This window comes from Thalassophryne amazonica, chromosome 6 (genome assembly GCF_902500255.1).
Source record: "Thalassophryne amazonica chromosome 6, fThaAma1.1, whole genome shotgun sequence".
In the NCBI taxonomy this organism is placed as follows: Eukaryota; Metazoa; Chordata; class Actinopteri; order Batrachoidiformes; family Batrachoididae; genus Thalassophryne; species Thalassophryne amazonica.
In genome coordinates, this window is record NC_047108.1 from 68015677 (window position 1) to 68035255 (window position 19579).

The 19579-nt window shown below is 39.8% G+C and overlaps 1 protein-coding gene across 1 annotated transcript in view; it reads left to right on the plus strand.

Annotated features, from left to right (window-relative positions):
• The first annotated feature begins 4455 nt into the window (after positions 1 to 4455).
• Positions 4456 to 19579, plus strand: part of b4galnt1a (beta-1,4-N-acetyl-galactosaminyl transferase 1a) — a 130316-nt gene continuing 115192 nt past the window's right edge. Inside the window, exons 1-2 of the mRNA XM_034171488.1 lie at positions 4456 to 4517; positions 5873 to 5955. The gene's annotated coding sequence lies outside the window, so the exon portion shown is untranslated. The remainder of the gene's footprint in view (positions 4518 to 5872; positions 5956 to 19579) is intronic.

Sequence of the window (19579 nt, forward strand, 5' to 3'; positions counted from 1 at the left end):
ATCACCCTCTATGCATTTACGGTTTTTCCGTAATTATTGTATGGCTTTGCCTTACAATATAAAGTGCCTTGGGGCAACTGTTTGTTGTGATTTGGCGCTATATAAATAAAATTGAGTTGATTTGATTTACAGGTATAGGAGACCGCTGTCTCGTTTGAACCCTCTGTGATATCGTGGAATTTGACCACTTACGGAGACCTCCATTTAATATCTAGCTTTGAATAGGATGTTGTAGGCTGATCGGGAAGGGCGGATGGGGGTCACACACACACCGCATTCACTCACGCACTACATACCTTCTGTCCTGCAAAAATAAATTGCATATATGTATATTAATGTTCATAAATGGTTCTGCCAGTGTTGTATTTACCATTACTATATATGCAGACGGGGGGTAAATAAATAGCAATCCAATCCAAAATTGTTCTCAGTCAACTTGCAAAAACAGATAACAATCCAATTCAAAATTGTTTGTTTGTCGAGCTCATCATCCAACAACGCTTCTACAACCCCAATTCCAGTGAAGTTGGGACATCTTGTAAAATGTAAATAAAAACAGAATACAATGATTTGCAAATCCTCTTCAACCTATATTCAATTGAATACACCACAAAGACAAGATATTTAATGTTCAAACTGATAAACTTTATTGTTTCTGTGCAAATATTTGCTCATTTTGAAATTGATGCCTGCAACACGTTTCAAAAAAGCTGGGACAGTGGTATGTTTACCACTGTGTTACATCACCTTTCCTTCTAACAACATTGTACTTCAGCTAGAGACATTCCAGCGAATACTGCAAGTGACTCCAGACGGCTTACGGCGTACTGGATTTGTTTTGGGGTTTTTTGTTTGCTTTTTTAGAAGAATAAGCACTGTCAGTAAGCTTGTTCAAATTGTTGTCTGTCACCAAAACAAACCCCACCCTATTTGTTTTTAAACTAAGGTTTCGTCACCCTGTCAAAGGTTGCGAACGCAATAAGTCATGTTTTTGGGTTAAGGTGGTGCCGGCGCTCAATGGTGCAAAATGTATGGAACCAAAATTGCACCGTAAATGGAGCAAAATTACAAATGGGAGAAATGATCAGTATCATGTAACATATAACTCACAAATCAAATGACAAGGATCTATTTAGGTGTTTTATATATATTTACTAGAATGTTGCCCGTGGGGATCCACAGACTCTAGATTGGGTAGTATTTATAAAATAGGTAGCTGACATTTTATCAAGGGTAGTAATAAATTAAGCAAAACTTGTATAATGAGTTGGAATGGTGTGTGAGTCCAGAATGTTTGTAGAACCTAAGACCTCAACAGTTTTTAGAAGAGGAACTTGACCCTTTTATTTCCTGTTAATTATGTAATTCTTTATGTTAATTTACTGTTTTGATGTATTTCTAAATTGTTTAGGTTCTTGTTATTATAAACACACTGTTATTTTTGTTCTTCTTCTTCTTATTATTATTACTATTTTATTTTTACTTCTATTTTGTTATTTGATTTTTAAATGGGCCACAATGGAAATAAGTGTTTTCACTTTCTTGTGTTATCCATGTATTTTTAATGTATTTACATTTATATATGTACTTACATTGAACTTACTAAGTAAAATCCCTCACCGCACTCACGCTTTTAATATGAGTTACCGCCCCCCTACTGGAATGGCGTCCATAATGTAGTTGGCAACGCCCATTGTTCAGTGTTGTTAGCTAAAATCCATAGCTTCTCCAAAAATATTTGTCCTATCAACATTCCATTTTGGCAGTATTCATCCTTGACTGAAAATACATAAGCATACCAAAAGGCAAATGTCAGCTCTCCACAATTTCTCTGTGATCGAAGTTGCTTGCATGCACGCACAGCTGCTGAAGACATTAAAACCACTACAATTTTCACTCATGCTACCAACACAAGACTTAAGTAATGGTAAGAGCAACAAAACACTTAACTAAACTGACTAAACCAATTGAACGACAAAAACACAATAAATCAATAACACCAATAACACTGTTAAACTATCATGAACCACAATAATATTATTTAAAACCTCAAAACCCTGACCTCCCGTGGTACATTGGAGTATAATGTCGTTTACTAGTTAGATAAAATTCCCAATTTCTCCAAAAACATTTGTCCTATCAACTTTCCATTTTTGCAGCTTTCATCCTTGACCCAAAATACATAAGCATACCAAATGGCAAATGTCAGCTCTCCCTGATTTTTGTCTGATTGAAGCCATACCCACGCATGCACATAGAGGCCATTTGGCTAGAGTCCCCAAATTTGGGGACTTGCCTTGTTTTGGAACATTTGAATACTCATAACTGACCAATGCTGACACCAACATACACTTATTATACATCATAATGTCAAGCGAAGTCTCCTCTACAAAAGTATCCACTTCAATCACATATCAGCTAACCACAGCTGAAAGCAAATAAAGACATAAATCGGAATTCATTTTTTTGGAAAAAAACCCTCATTTACTCCTACCAAGTATTATTTACTTTCAATTGTTTTGCATCTACAACGTCCCCTAGGACCTGTCTTTTAGCTGATCCAAACTTTTGCATTTTTGACCTTGTACAAGCTGAGAAATAAATCATAATGTATGGGTATGTGATTTTGGTGAAATAGGCTCTAGGGCTTAAGGCGTTAAAGAAAACTGGCTGTAAAAGTGATTATGTACTGTAGCTTCATCAAAAGGTGTGAAGAAGGGTGCTAAGAACTGTGTCCAACATACATTTTATGTTAAACCCATTTCACACTATGCTTGCGTAGAGTTGTGTATCTAGTATGCAGGAAAGACTGTGTAAGTTGCGTGCAGGGAAAAAAGAAAAACCTTGCTGGCAGGGTGGGAGAAGCTTGGTTCCATGACACTGTTTTTACAGACTCCCTGGACACACAGATGGATTTGATATATTGGAAAAAGTCAGAATACATTATTTCCAGACGTTAATGGACTTTACTTAATGTGCCACAAGTGAACTTGAGGAGATGATCGCACACACGATCTGTCCATGAGGAGTGGACAGTGGACATGTCCTCTCACTGGCGATCCACCCGTGAGCAGGAGTTAATGGACTTTATTTAACGTGCCACAATCGTAATAGAACTTGAAGAGGTAAAAGAGGTAAAAGAGAGCTGCAGTGAGCGATTGTGCGGGCATTCTGTCTATGGGGTGTGGATGGTGGACATGTCCTCTCACTGGCAATCCGTCCATGAGGAATGGACATGGACATGTCCTCTTGCTGGCGATCTGTCCATGAGGAGTTAGTGAATGTGGAAGCTTGGCTGGCCCACTTCTTCTTCTTCCATGGTTTTGAAGCTTCACTGCCAGCAAAGTCCAGCAGGATGAATGAAATCTATCAATGCAGATATATGTACTGATTAAAAAACCTAAAAGGATTTTTCGACCTGGTGTAGGATTGTGTACAATTGCGGAGTGTTGTCTAGATTTACATACAGTAGCTGATTGTTGCGTAGACTTGCCTGGAACACTGTGTCCGGGCTCTATGCGGAAAGTCCATGAAAAAAAAATTGAAAATTGTTGAAAATTTTTGGGTCCATTTCGAAAACTCCTTTGTGTCCCTCAGCATATTGCCCCCGTAGGGCTGCATAAACTCTGTGTAGCTTGGCGTAGGTACGCTGCATTACACAACTCTGCGTTGGTCCGGTGTGAAAGGAGTTTTAGTATTTTTTTGTTTGTTTGTTTCACTTCATGAAAATATTTTGTTTTGTTCTTGTTGCCAAATAACGTTGGATATTTAAAAAAAAATAATTAAACAAAATTGCTTTGTTTATTATTTCCAATCATATATTAAAATGTGTACCTAAAATATAGGGGTGCCAACAATTTTGTCCACGTGTGTAAATGATCTGTTCATTACATTTTAATTTGACATGATTTTATTTGTTGTTTTTGAGCTATTGTGTTAATAACTGGAGTGGATGGGCTCATCTATCTATTTGTCTGTCTGTCATAGGATTAACTGAAAAATAGTACATTTTGTGAAGTTTAAATATTGAATGTGTTCTCGTTGCCCACTGTACACCCAAATATTTATATTTAATTATTAAGACGAGCTCACTGTATGTTGAATATTTCGGGGTGAGTTTAAGCCCCCAAACCCACTGCCGTAGCTACGCCTATGGCATGAACCACAAGGTGACGTTGGACCTGAAATATTTTTCGACTTTTTTTTTTTTTCTTTATATAACCGTTTCATGTTCCTCTGGAGCTGCGGTGGCCCTTTAGGATTGCGCAAAAAAAGAAAAGAAAAAGAAAGAAGGTATAATTCCGCAGTTTCAACTTTTTCAGCAGAATAGTTTATGAATATTCTGTCAGTGCAGACGTGTTTAGATGATCTTAGAAATCGGTTTGACTTCTGTGTTCTGCGCCGACCTGAGGAGGCGTCAATGAGGAGGTGTGGCTCCAGACAGCTCGCGACAAATCCGACTCTGTCAAAACTCGGCTGTGCGGCGTCTCAGTATATATTTTACCGTTACAGTATATGTACGAGGTATCTTATAAAACTAACCAGCAGTTTTATAAAAAAAAAAAACTATATGGATTTCATTGACATGCAATTACACCAATCATGCTTGAACCCTCGTGCGCATGCGTGAGTTTTTTCACGCGTGTCGGTGACGTCATTTCCCTGTGGGCAGGCCTTGAGTGAGATGTGGTCCCGCCCTCTTGGCTGAATTCCTTTGTTTCACACGCTGCTCCAGATGGCGCGCGTTGCTTTATCAAAATTTTTTCTGGATCTGTGAGGAATATCCGAGTGGATACTATTCGAGAAATTAAGCTGGTTTTCGGTGAAAAGTTTAACGGCTGATGAGAGATTATGGGGTGTTTCTGTCGGTGTAAGGACTTCCCACGGACCGGGACGTCCTGCAGCGCTTCCAGGCGCCGTTGTCGGCCTGTTTCGACCTGAAAACATCCTAATTTAAGGCTTAATTCACCCAGGACGTCGTGAGAGAACAGAGAAGATTCAGGAGAGACCGGCATGAGGACTTTATGTGGACATTCCACTGTTTAAGGACATTTTTTAATGAAAGACGTGCGCGCAAATTCGCCGAGTCGTTTCCGTGATGACTCCGTGAATCTGTGTGCGCCGCGACAGGAAAAACAGCTCCGTGTTGAAAACCATTTGTAAAATTCAGGTGGCTTTTGATGGCTTTCAACAAGTGAGTAACTGAGAAATTGTTTAACAGCTTGGGCATGTTCCAACTTGCCCTTTAAGGTTTCCAACGGAGGTGTTTTTCCTGTCGCGACCCCCCGCGGTCGGGTCCGGCCCGACATGCGACTCTGCCCGCACGTTCTTTCATTACAAAATGTCCGTTAACAATGGAATGTTCGAATAAACACCTCATGCCGAGTTCTTCTGAAAGTTCTCTGTTCTCTGACGACTTAATGGGTTAACAGAGCCTGAAATGTGGAAGTTTTCAACTTGAAACGGTGAGACACTGCCGCCTCGAAGCGCAGATCGCCGTCAGGCGCCGTGGGCCGTCCTTAAAGCGACAGTTAGACAAAAATCTCTCATCAGCCGTTAAAATTTTTACTGAAAACCAGCTGAATTTATCGAATGGTGTCCACTCAGTTGTGCCTTACAGTTTTGAAAAAATTTTGATCAAACAAAGCAGCAGTCTCTGAGCCATTCCTAAACAATGAAAAAAATCGACGAGAGGGTGGGTGACTCCTCACTCAAAGACTGCCCACAGGCGAATGACGTAACCGACAGGCGTGAAAAAACTCTTGCATGCCCACGAGGGTTCAAGTATGTCTGATGTAATCACACGTGATTCAAATCCATATGGATTTTGAAAAAAATAAGGTCGGATACTTTTCTAATAGACCTCGTATATGTGTCTGTATTTATTTATTTTCTTGCTTGAAACGAAGCTGACCAGAAGGAGCAGACTGTGTTCGTCTCACAGACTCCACTACAGTAAGAAATGCGATTTGTGTGTCTGTGCGCTTGTGAGATTGAAGCGGTTACGTCGAATCAAACGCATTAAAAAAAAATTGAAGCCTAAATTAAAGCCGCTTTGATTTAAACCATCTTAAAGTGGTGATGTTTTGGGGTTGCAGTGTTTGGTTTAAATGGGTTATGGTTAAATAAGTTCACTTTTCTGTCCGCGTTACTGTTTATCTGTTGTTTGTTCAGTTGTCAGTCTGTACCGAGTCACGACTGTCACTTTTTTTTTTTTTTTTTTTTTTTTTGACTTCATGCTTCTTGACCTTACCACAAATAACTTGAAATTAGAAACGCACATTTTCAAATTTCTTTGTGGAAACATGACTGTCAGGTCCTGTTTACGGGCTTTTTTCAGCAGTGTTTATACTGTATTTATGTTTTAAATAATCCACACATTGGCTCCTAAATCTGCCAGATACCAAACTGTTGTGTAGTCCTAAGCAGTGAGTAAGTAGCTGTCAATAGTACAGTATTTGTGATTGAGTTTTATAATCTCTGGATACATCGGGAGGGTGAATGTTCTTCTTGTCTTGTGTTGTATGGATTGTCTGCTTTTATTGCTCTTGGTTCCACATAGAGCTTTTGTAGTTCAGCACTATCTGGTTAAGACACACTTTTGTGAGTTGGAAGTATGTTGCTTTTGTTGTGGACAATACACACAGAGAACAGTTAGGCCTGTGCATTTGTTCCTTGTGAAATAAATGTATGAACTATCATACCACTCAGTAGGACTGCAACAAAGGATTATTTGGGTAATCGATTAATCTGATGGGGTTTCGACACGATTAATGGGATTAGCGGGGAATTTTTTAAAAATGTGCCAGGGAAACAATTTTTCTCTCCTTCCATCACTTTAACAACAGAACATTATTTGAAAACTTAAAATACTTGAAAATCAACAAATTGTCAAATGTCCCTTGGCTGTTGAAATATAAAATAATAAAGAAACAGTTTATAATAAAGAACAAAAATAATTATTTAAAATGGCATTGCTTTATCAAAGTGCTGAGTTGCCATAAAACAACATTGAAACATATAAATGTTATAAAATATATGGTGAAAAAAAAGGTATTTTTATTGCTGCAAATGAGCAATTAGCATAACCAGTTAACCATAAAACCTAAATCAAAAACTGTAGCCTGACTCATTATATGTGCAACATTCTCTGTATAACTTGTAAACTAGGTGGTCATTTCACAATGACACACGTGACTCATCCCACATCTCTGTCTGTCTGTCTGTGTGTGAGGGAACGAGAGACTCCACTCTCATACCGTATTTGAGCAAACTTTGGAAACATGAAGGCTTTCAACAGTAAAATAAAGCCTATAAATTAATTTCTGGAGCTATACAAGCAGAAGCAGCTCGTTTTATGTGAAGACTTTGACAGTTTTTTCCGCTGCAGCACTGCTCGGCTCTGTGTCTGTGGGGGAGGGGGAGCGGCCAGTTCTGCACAGCCTGGCTGGATTTTAGAAAAATAAATAAATAAATAAAAAATGCCACTTGTCCGGTCGGACAACGATTTAGAGCTATTACTTGTCCGATCACATTTTACACTTGTCCCGGACAATCGGACAAGCGTTAATGTCGTTGGTAGGACTTTGACAACATTAATAAAAAAAAAAACTGTCGGTGTTGTTACTATTCTTTTTCTTTTTCTCTCACTCTCTGCCCCTCACCTCACTGCTCTGGGAGACGTGCAGACAGCCTGGTCCTGACTAGATCCAACCGTCAGGCTTCATATCACTGCCTGACTTGTCATACTGAGACGTTACGACTGCTTACACAAAAATAAACAAACATTTGTTAACTTGCCCAGACACTGAGCTCTCCCCTTCCTCGTTGATGACTCCGATATGATTTCATTTGAGATGCTGCATCATTACCATCGTACTCCCATGCCATGCGAGGTCCGACTTGCAAATGTTGCAGTTAACAAGCGTCTTTGCGTTGTTTAATGTAAAATGCTCCCACACTTTTGAAGTCTTAACTTTCTTTTGTCTACTTGCATCTGCCATATTCTAACTGTGTAGTTCTACGAAACAGCGTCTGATCTGCTCTGTGCACTGGTCGCTACTGGCGTCAGAAGCGGCCAGCAGCTACTAGCGCCATAATCGCTCGACACAACGCATCAATGACGCAACGCAGTGTGTTGCCAACACCTGTTGTCATCGAATTTTATCGATTTTATCAATTCGTTGTTGCAGCCCTACCACTCAGGAAACATGCTTCTTCTTATGGTATTATTGGCCTCTGTGTGATATATTTGGTATTAAACATAGTTAATTTGAGCTTTTATTTTATTTCTATCTTTTTAGAAGTTTTTTTTTTTTTTTTTTTTTTTTTTGAATAACCGGGACCTGAGTACTAATTTCGTACCATTAACATGTAAATGTGAGTTGGAAGCCGTTCTGCTCTGTGTCAGCCTGATCCCGTCAGGTCTCAGAAGCTAAGTAGTGGGGGACCTGGTTAGTACTTGGATGGGAGACCTCTTTGGGACACCAGTGGCTGTGTGTTTCTCCAGGTTGCACTGGAGTTGCGTCAGGAAGGGCATCTGGCATAAAACTTCTACCAAATACCAATGCAGATCTGTCTGTATCCGCTGCGGTGACCCCAAACAAAAAATGGGAACAGTCGGATGCTATTATTATTATTATTATTGCATTTTTCATGATAAATTAGGGGCAGCACGGTGGCTTAGTGGTTAGCACTGACTCACAGCAAGAAGGTCAGGGTTTCGTTTCCCACCTGTGACCTTTCTGTGTGGAGTTTGTGCGGGTTCTCTCCAGGTGCTCCGGCTTCCTCCCACATCCAAAAACATGCAGATTAGGTGGATTGGAAACTTTAAAATTGTCCGAACATGTGCGTGTGGATATGAATGTGTTTGTTTGTCTATATGTGGCCCTGCGACAGACTGGCGTCCTGACTAGGGTGTACCCTGCCTCACGCTTTGTGGCTGCTAGGATAGGCTCCAGCCCCCTGCAACCCTTAATTAGACTAAGCGGTTGTAGATGAGTGAGTGACGATAAATTAGAATAAGCAAAAGGAGTGTTTACCTTTAAATGCATAATTACCTTTTTCAGGTTTTTGTTCCTGTACTGCAGCATTCTTGAAATTGGACAGTGATCATGTGACCTGCATAACAACAGTCATATTTGACTAGCTGAAAGGGTGAAATAAAGTACTATTGATGAAAATGTATAATATACTTACGTGGAGACTTGATGAGGTAATTGTAAACATCTGGGTATTCCTGTAGACTGTGTATGTATGTCTGTCTGTCCTGTCTATCTATCTTTCTATCTATCTAAATGTTTATGAGTTCAATGATACAAATATTTCATGAGATGAAAGTTGGCTCGATGTTTTCATGGTTCACTCATACAAGCTGTTCTGCCACGATTCCCTCTGATTTGTACTTATTTGTACTGTGTGTGAAGGAGCCCCTTAAATAAGATAAAGCTCAACACTCTCAAACCAGGTGAACATGACATGGCATGCTCTTGGCTTTTTCAAGTTACTGCAGCTCTCAACACAGACACAGGCGTAATGCCCAGAGAATTTCGCCACATGGCCAAAATGTTGTCACTGACGTACCCTCATGATGCAAATAATATTCTGAATCTGAGTCCCCCTAAGTAACTGTTTGTTTGATAGAAAGTTATTCCAGCTATTTATATATAAAATAATTTCCCAAGGATTCTTCAAGGAGACCTTGTACTAAAGGCTTGCAGCCTTCACTTTAGGTCACTAGTTTGTGTCCAAGTCTTGTAACCATACAGCAAGACAGAAAGCACCAGGACTTTGAAGACTTGTACCTGACCTATCTCGGTCAAAGGACTTCATGAGTCTGTAAGCTCTTTCCAAGTATTTTTGGAGCTTAAAGACTAAGGACCCATAAATTTGAATGTCACTGGCCAGACAGGTTTGACATTTTAGCCACTCTTACACAAACTGTGCTTGTGGCATTTTGAGGTGTGTGTAGCACACCCCACCCGATTGGTCAGTATTCGCCACAAACACACCACTTCCCACCATAAACATGTCACACAATGCCACACAGTTGCCAACACTTACCAGGGTGTGATGAGTGTTTTGGTCATATTCACTCATCATGAAGTCATCCCTTAAGACACCACCAACTGGCTGGATATGCACCTGGAATGTACATGCCATAAATGTGAGAGGCAGGAAAGCACCAGGTTGTTCAGAAACTCCAAATCTGTGTTAAAATGGGGGGCGGGGACAAGGTTGATAAGACACTGCCCATGAAGCAACAGGCAATGCACAGGGTTTACATGCTGCATTACACACCTCTGAACTGTGGGCACAGGCAGCGATCACGTGCCGGCAGTTGGTGGTACTGGTGGTGAATACCAGTGGGTGTAGCACGCCAGTGGATGCCATTAACAGGCCATGCATCTGCCTTCTGTGTGAGTGAGGCTTTTCACCTTGCACATGTACGTTTAGTCAGGGCTCTCTCCAGAAATTTAGAGCATGATGACGCTAGAGGTCAGGCACCAGGGGTGGTCTGTAGGGAGTAGCCCCCCCCATTGTCAGGAATATAATCTAGCATTTTGCCGTTTTAATACCAGTGGACACCATTTCCTGCAACTTCAGCTTTACATCTTACCTAAAATGATAAAGTAAGGACCTGTCTGCACGGAAACGGATACGATCTTTATTGTTTTCTAAAAATGTTCCGTAAAAATGGCACTGTTTCAAGAATTATCTGCATCCACTAAAAATGGTGTAGTATATATGCCAGGCCTGTATGTGGCGCTGCAACACTTTCACAAAAAATTAAGAAAAAATATGAAACATATGCATTACCGGTGTAAGGAACTCATCAATGTAGCAGCAGAAGTGAGAACTTTACAAAGCAGTACAATGATTAAATATAAAGTCTTTTAATCTGACCTGTTCTGTCCTTTCAGTCAGATTCATCATCACAGCCTGCTGAAAACGTATCCACATAAGACACCCTTGTTGTAGAAGACGATGTGTGGAAATGCTTTAATTACTTATTGTGGAAATTGCTTGTGAATAAGCACAGAGTGGAGGTGTTTTGAAAGAAGTACCTCAGTGTTTGTCTGCTCCAGGTGTATTTCTCAGCATGAGCCAGAAGTATCAGCTGCTTGTCCCTCTACCAACAAGAAGGAAAAAAAATGTAAAAGCTGAAAGTCATTTCTGCAATTATTTTATTAATGTCACAACAGTCCATTTATTCACACCAGCATTTACCACAGCCATTCTTGGTCTATTCTGCTTTTTGTCTTTTTGCTGGCTGAGTCCAGGAAGTCATGGACAACCTGGACAATGTCATCCTTATCTTCACTTAAAGTCGTTAGGTGCATTTTTAATGTGTTTTAACTTGTTTGTTCATGAGGGTTTTTCATGCATAGGAAAATGTGGGGTGCCCGCCTCTATTAAAATTTTGTGCTGCCTCAGTCTCAGGCTGGCATCGACAGTGGGCTTTGCCCGAAGTAAAGGTTCAGGCAAATATTGCTGACATTTTCCACATCGGGTACAAATAATTTAGTCTTTCTTATTGTTCAATGGTATTTTTGTTGTTTCGTGGCTTTGACATTGTTGTACACACATACGCATTTATTTGATCAGCATACATATCTGCAGAATTTCTCTGAGATTCTGCTGCCAGCTGATGCAGGTAGCTGAATTTATTAGTGCAGCACAAAACGTCAAAACACTGGGAGCAAAATATAAATTTGTCAGTTCAAACAGTAAGTTTTTTTCTGGTTCAAATAGTACATGTTCTTGTGCATCTGGCAAGTGTCACACGGTTCATGGATTTTACATACCCGTAGCATCCTAGGATGCATCAACTCTCCAGACATTTGTGTAGGCAAAGTTGATGCACATCTCCTGAAACAAATTCCGACTTACCTTCTTCAAACAGTGTTTAAGACATGCACCCCAACTGTGTCATGAAGCAATGTTTCATGAAGAAGCGGTTCGTATGACCTTGCTAGTACAAATTCCGACTTACCTTCTTCAAACAGTGTTTAAGACATGCACCCCAACTGTGTCATGAAGCAGTGTTTCATGAAGTAGCGTTTCGTATGACCTTGCTAGTACACATAGTGCAGTCAAAGGGATGGGTAACCATGATGTTGTGTTTTCATCTGTAATATTAATTTTTTTTTTTAAATATAACACAATGCTAAAATACCCTCGGCCATATAAGCATTGTGTTCTTTATAATTTGCAGTTGTTTAGTTAATTATTAAGATCCTATGGTCTTACGTACATTTTGTACATGTTCAGTAAAGCCCCTCTATCAATCATTCAATCAATCAAAAACAATATTTATGTTTTAATAGCATCTGCCAGGAGGCTTTGCGTGTGTGCATATATGAGTCTTTGAGAAGAAATGGAAGTTGTGCAACTCAAGGAATATTTGTAGATCACCCTCTATGCATTTACGGTTTTTCCGTAATTATTGTTTGGCTTTGCCTTACAATATAAAGCGCCTTGGGGCAACTGTTTGTTGTGATTTGGTGCTATATAAATAAAATTGATTTGATTTACAGGTATAGGAGACCGCGGTCTCGTTTGAACCCTCTGTGATATCGTGGGATTTGACCACTTACGGAGACCTCCATTTAATATCTACACAGCATAACTTCACGCGGATAAATAGTGTAATGTTTTGTTTTCCACTGCAATCACCGAAGCAATCGCGAAAAATATATATTTTTTTCAGTTCCCAGTGGAGAAGAAAAGACGGAGTGAGTGGGAGATGTTGTCTCCGTAAGTGCCTACACAGCTAACCAGAGCTGCTCCGTTCTTTCGCCTGCAAAACCGCCTTGACACGTTTTAGCTCCGGATCACAAACAAACCACAACACGTCCACTTTCCCACTGCATTGTCACTTTTTCTTTGTATTTTCACTTTGTTTGCGTGTAATTTGCCCAAAAACCCATTGAAAATGCTGGTCCCCCGGAAGTAGAGAAATGACATCATATGTGTCATATTTTACCCCTTTAGCGCTCGCCCCCAAACCACATTGCGGTCTCCTATTAATGAGACATATTTAACTCCAGTTAAAGTTAGCTTTGAGTTAGCATACACACTAACATCCACGAATTGTCCTGCAAATCAGTTCGAAGTTTTCAGTTTCTCAGTTTGAAGACTGAGCACAGACAAACGGACGGACAGACTAAAAGTCCACAATACCTGATGGCCATATTTGATGGCCTCAGGTAATCAAAGTTGGTCAAAGAAAATGCCACAGAGAGGTGTCACATTAAACTGGGTTTCATTTAAGTGTCAAAGCAAAGTCATTCTGTAAATGCTTTCATTTTTGTCATATTAATGTCTTCTTTTTCTTGTTCATGTGTTGTCGTCCCCCTGGGTCTGATGGTGAGCCTCCTTTTGAGCCAGGAAAAACCCTGTTCTTCTAATGTATCTTTTGCTTCCAGGTGTAGGAGTGTATGACTTATTGTGACTCCAACAACTGAAACAAAATGCTAAATGTAGCTCAAGAATTAAAGCCTAGTAAGAGTAATGATGACAGAATTACTGACACTGCTGCACTGTTTAAACTGGAGAATCAGCAGGTGATGTATTTAGCTTTGGGCAACAATGCAGACTGGTTCAGCAAGCTCATATTCACGTGTTGCAGTGCAGTACTGAAGTACCATGTGAAGGCACATGGAAAATTTTAGTTTTATTTGAAAAACTGTCTCTTTTGTGTTATTATGCACAGAAAGCAAATGAGAGAAGTGGATGGCAGTTTCTGTAAAGACAGCTTCAAACTATCTGGTGCCACTGTACTAGGGGTGCCACAGTAATACATGAAACCTAAAGACCTCAATATTTTACATGAAGTCAACTGCGGGCTGTGTACCATTTTAAATATATATCTTTTTTTTTTTTAATTGATCCAACAAAATGCAATGTCAACAATGTATAACTCATAATCCAGAAATGAATGGATGCTTGCATGCACAGATGCAGCACAATGCTGTGGCTCCAAAGTTACAAAGGTGGGGAAACCTGAAGTTCTCCCTTTTTCACTGTGTGATGCAGACCTGCCAAATCTCATGCATTTGGTGTGAGATTCAACATGTTATGGTCTCATGTTGATGCATGAAAAATCAGTCAGGTATGTCTTCTATAATGCATTCCAATTCTAAGGTAGAACTCTACTAGTGTATACTAAGGCATGATATTCTCCCGCATTTCACCACTATGACCACCAAGTCAGGATTTGAGGGAAAATACCTCCTGGAGCGTATCTCAACTTGAGAGCTCTGGTGATGCCACATCAGATCTGATATGGATCTGCATGTTGATTTGGCAAGTTTTATGCCGAAAAGGTCACAGATGGCCTTAAACTGGGAACTTAGTACTTTGGACATAAGTGCACTAACCACTTGGCTGCCATGCTGTCCTTTATTAATAATAATAATAACTATTTATGTAGGGCTTAAAAAGCAAATCAATGTACAAAAATCCAACATTAAAGAGCTGATTAAAATAAATCAAATGGACTCATGTTTTTATTGTCGTGTTTCCCAATATAAATGTCTGTATGTTGACATCACAAGCTGATAATGAATGTTTAGGGCTGCTATGGTAATAACATTTGCATGAGTTGAAAAATGGAACATATCATTTAAGGAGGTGTCAGCCAAGTTGAAAGGAATAATGAATGAAAATATTTCCATTGCATGAATGGAAAACATTCATCATTTGTTTTATATGACAACTAAATGGATCCACATCAGTTTATTTAATTTATTGATATTTTACTTAAAATTAGAGAGGCGTTTCTTCACACAGGAGAAATGAGAATATGAGCGTAGCGGGACCCAGCAGGTTACTTCAGCCAGCAGACAGCGCGGCCGACACACCGGTCACTTCAGCAAGTGCTGCTGAGGAGCTCAGTGGTGTGTGTGTGTAAATGCACATCTGCCTTCAGTGAAAAATTCCAATTCAGTGAAAAATTGTGACAAAACTTGAATTCTTCACTTGGCAGGGGTTCAACGGCCATTAACCTCTCAAACCCTAGAGTCCCCAAATTTGGGGACTTGCCCTGTTTTGGAACATTTTAACACTCATAACTAACTAATGCTGACACCAACATACACTTATTATACATCAAAATGTCAAGCGACGTCTCCTCTACAAACGTATCCACTTCAATCACATATCAACTAACCACAGCTGAGACGCCAAGCAAATAAATCGGAATTCATTTTTGGGGGGAAAAAAAACTAATTTACTTCTACCAAGTATTATTTACTTTCAATTTTTTTTATTTTTTTTGCATCCACAACTTCCCCTAGGACCTTTCTTTTAGCTGATCCAAACGTTTGCATTTTTGACCTTGTACAAGCTGATAAACAAATCAGAATGTGTGGGTATGTGATTTTGGTGAAATGGGCTTAAGGGGTTAAAGATAACACTGTGCCTTCTAAATGTAGCTTCCTTCTATCATGGAAGCATTGTTATAAGGAACTAATGAAGCCATGCAATAATGAGAAAAGGATGGGAGAAAAATGTACAGATAGTATTAAACATGCACACTAATGATGTCACCCCTGCAGTGGGACAAATAATGAAGTCACGTGACAGAATGCACCAATCAAATGACAAGGATCTATTTAGAGGTCATATTGTATCCATTATGTTCTTCATTGTACATTTATCTGTCCATCTTTCTTATGTTTGGAATTAAAAGTCACTCCTAGGGAAATACTGTGTTTTTAGAAAGTGTGATCCACAGAAAGTGGAAAAAAAGCGGGACTTTTACTCCGGTGCAAAATAGGCCAGTCTCCCATTGAATATTTTTGGCCCCAATAGGGCAGCACAGTCTCGTTTGAGGGTGGGCACTAAAGTGGTAAAATATGATGTATATTATATGATGTATATATTATATGACGTATATGTCTCTACTTCCGGGGTAAAAACCACAGCATTTTCAATGGGGTTTTGGGCAAATTACATCCAAAAAAAGTGAAAATGTAAAGAAAAAGTGTCGATGCGGTGGGAAAATGGACATGTGTTGCAGTTTGTTTATGATCCGGAGCACAAGCATGTTGAGGCGGTTTTGCAGGTGAGAGAACGGAGCTACTCTGGTTAGCTGTGTAGGCATGGAAGACTCCACTGAATTTTAGAGGTGATGCGGATTGGTGGATGTCAGAAATCTCTGATTGCTTTTATTTATTTGCATACAATGTGCTATGCTACATTTTTGTTTACAGAAGTATTTTATTCAAGACAAAAGTTTTGCCTCCCAGAGGAAACTCTTTATTTAGTTTTTGAAAATTAATTCTATACAAAGTACAGTTTATATCTGTTAGAAAGAGAACAGCTTTATAAAAATTTTGAATTTTGCTAAGCGTAAGATGCAATGCATGGTCATGCCATGTATCCCTGTACGTTGTGGCATTGTTTGAAGCTAGACATAATCAAAAATGTCACTGTTGTGTATTTTTCTTCAGATTCAGTAATGAGAGAATTCCTTTCTAATGTTTTTGAAAATGGTGCAGCTTTTATTGTGAATGTTAACAAGTCTGTCTCTTTTCAAACTACAAAGTGTTTTTTTTTAAAACAAAAGAACAGCTGGCACTTTAATTCCAGGAGGGAAATAGGGGTTACTTTTAAGTTTTTGATAAAAATAAAAGCAAAAACTTGTTTGGTGTCATCTCTGTTCTTTGTACTTATTGTTTTCTTTAAAAAGTGTGGGGGGAAAAAAAAAATCAGAAATTTTATTTTTAAGCCATATTGCCCAGTCCTACCCAGAATTTAGATGTAGTGAAGCTGGACCTGTTCCGTTGCTTATAATATGAATTAAAACAATAGGAAGCATAGTTCCTTTCTACACTGGTATGCTAGCCATATGAGAGGGAGAACAGATGCATCTTTAGTCTGGACTTGAATGTCTGCACAGAATCTGACTGGTTTTTCTCTGGAAGCAGAATTTTGAACCAATTGGAGACCCCTAATGCTGGACTGTGGAAAAACAGAGAATGAGACATTCCAATAATCTAATTTAGAAGAGACAAATGCATGGATCACAGTCTGTGCATCATCCATAGACAGGATGGGATGAATCTTTGCTATGTTTTGAAGGTGGACGAAAGCAGTCCTACTGATTTCTCTGTGCAGGTCAAAGGACAATGTGGGTTCAAAAGTGACCCCAGGGTTCCTCATTTTCAGTGTGATGTATGAGGCACAAATCTAAGTTAAGTGCTAGCTTGTCAAACTAATATTGTTTGCTTGCTGGACCAAGGGCCATCATTTCAACCTTCTCTGAATTTAAAAGTATGAAATTGCTCAACATCCAGCTTTTCATAGAAACAAGGCAATCCTCTTAAGTCTTGATGTGCATGAGATTACCAGCAGTTATAGTCATGTATCACCAGCATAGCAGTGAAGAGTAATCTCATAACATCACAGTATATGCCCCAAGGGATACTATATAAAGGGAGAAATACAGGGGGCCTAAGACGGACAACTTGGAACCTTGTATTTCATGGCACATAAGTTTGAGGTGATGTTATTGTACAGGACACAGTGAGAGTGACTGGTTAGTTAGGATGTCAACCACGCAAGAACATTCTCAGCAATCCCAAAATGATTCTCCAGTCTATCAAGTATTATACGATGATCTACAGTATTGAACACAGCACTAATATCCAACTGTGACAGAACAGTGGTGGTGTCTGAATTCATTGCAAACAGGAGATCCTTTGTCACTGCAGTTAAGAGCTGTCTCTGTGGAATGGTGCGTTCTAAGAATCCTTCAGGTGCCTTTTCACAAACTCCAGCTGGACTGCCATGTGCCTTTTAATAAGGAGTGGCTTCCGTCTGGCCACTCTAACATACAGGCCTGATTGGTGGATCGCTGCAGAGATGGTTGTCCTTCTGGAAGGTTCTCCTGTCTGCACAGAGGAATGCTGGAGCTCTGACAGAGTGACCATTGGGTTCTTGGTCACCTCCCTGACAAAGGGCCTTCTTCCCTGATCGCTCAGTTTAGACGGGCGTCCAGCTCTAGGAAGAGTCCTGATGGATCCAATCTTCTTCCATTTACGGATGATGGAGGCCACTGTGCTCATTGGGACCTTCAAAGCAGTAGAAATGCTTCTGTACCCTTCCCCAGATTTGTGCCTCAAGACAATCCTGTTTCAGAGGTCTACAGACAATTCCTTTGATATCATGCTTGGTTTGTGCTCTGACATGCACTGTGAGCTGTGGGACCTTGTATGTAGACAGGTGTGTGCCTTTCCAAATCATGTCCAATCACCTGAATTTACCCCAGGTGGACTCCAGTTAAGCAGTAGAAACTTCTCAAGGATGATCAGTGGAAACATTATCCAGAATTTTGAGCTTCACAGCAAAGGCTATGAATACTTATGGTGAGTAACACATAGGCAAGACACGTTACGAATGTCATATTTGCATCATTAATGGCACATTCCTGACATTCTTAACGTATCTGAATAGGTTTCTTAATAGTGCGTGTTGTTGCAGGATATTCGTGATTTTCGTGGAGCATGTTTTTGGCTGTCAAAAAATCTTCCACGAATGTCATGCACAACCCTCATTTTGCCTCATGTTGTGAAGGTTGCAACTGAGCATGTTGATCTGTCTTGATTAGTGATGATCTTTAATAGAGCGTGACAGCATTCTTCTCTGACATGCGCACACTTAAATCCTGCTGCACCACGTTCAGTTTCATTGCTGCAGTATGCTGAAGGAGGACAGTGACGCCAAGTCAACTAAAAGTCTTGTTCCAATGCTCCTCAGTGGACTCCTGCAGGTGTTCCACCTGCTGCTGCATGTGCCTGATGTTTTTGGAAAACAAGTGAGACGAGAGCCACGTGAAGCTACACATCTGGTTCTCTCCATCTCCTCCTCCTCTCTGCGCCACTCCATGGCACAGAGCCCAACTGAACATGCAGTCTCAAAGTCCTTCTGTGGCGCAAACTGGAGCGATCTGAATTGTTCAGCAGCTGATGGATGAATTCTCCAGCAACACGTGCCATTAATCGTAACGTGGTAACAGGTTGCAGCAGTTCCTGAAGGCACCTGACACCTCTGCCCCAGATCATCACATTCGTGATCAGCGGCCAAGAATGTATACTTCATGGCATTCGTGAGTTGTCATTATGTGTAAACACACCTTTATGTACATGTGATTTCTTAGTTTGTTTTTTTTTAATAAATTTGCAAAAATAAGAGAACTTTTTCACATTGTCATTATGGGGTATTGTGTGTAGAGTTTTAAGGGAAAAAATTATTTCATCCATTTTGGAATAAGGCTGTAACAAAAACAATATGGAAAAAAAATGCAGCGCTGTGAATATTTTCCACATACACTGTATGCATATGAAAATCAGGCAAACAAATGACTGTGACCAGTACTGTAGATTTTACTTTTGGTTAGTGGGACAAGCAACAGATTAAACTGCAGGACTTTTCAACATAGGTCTTGTTTTTACTTTTTGTGAAAGTTCTTTTAATTAAGTTTCACAGTTGTAATTATACAAGGACATCAGTCCCACCCCACAACGAAAACCCTATACCCTGTTGGTTGAAGTTGCTCCACTTTGCAGGT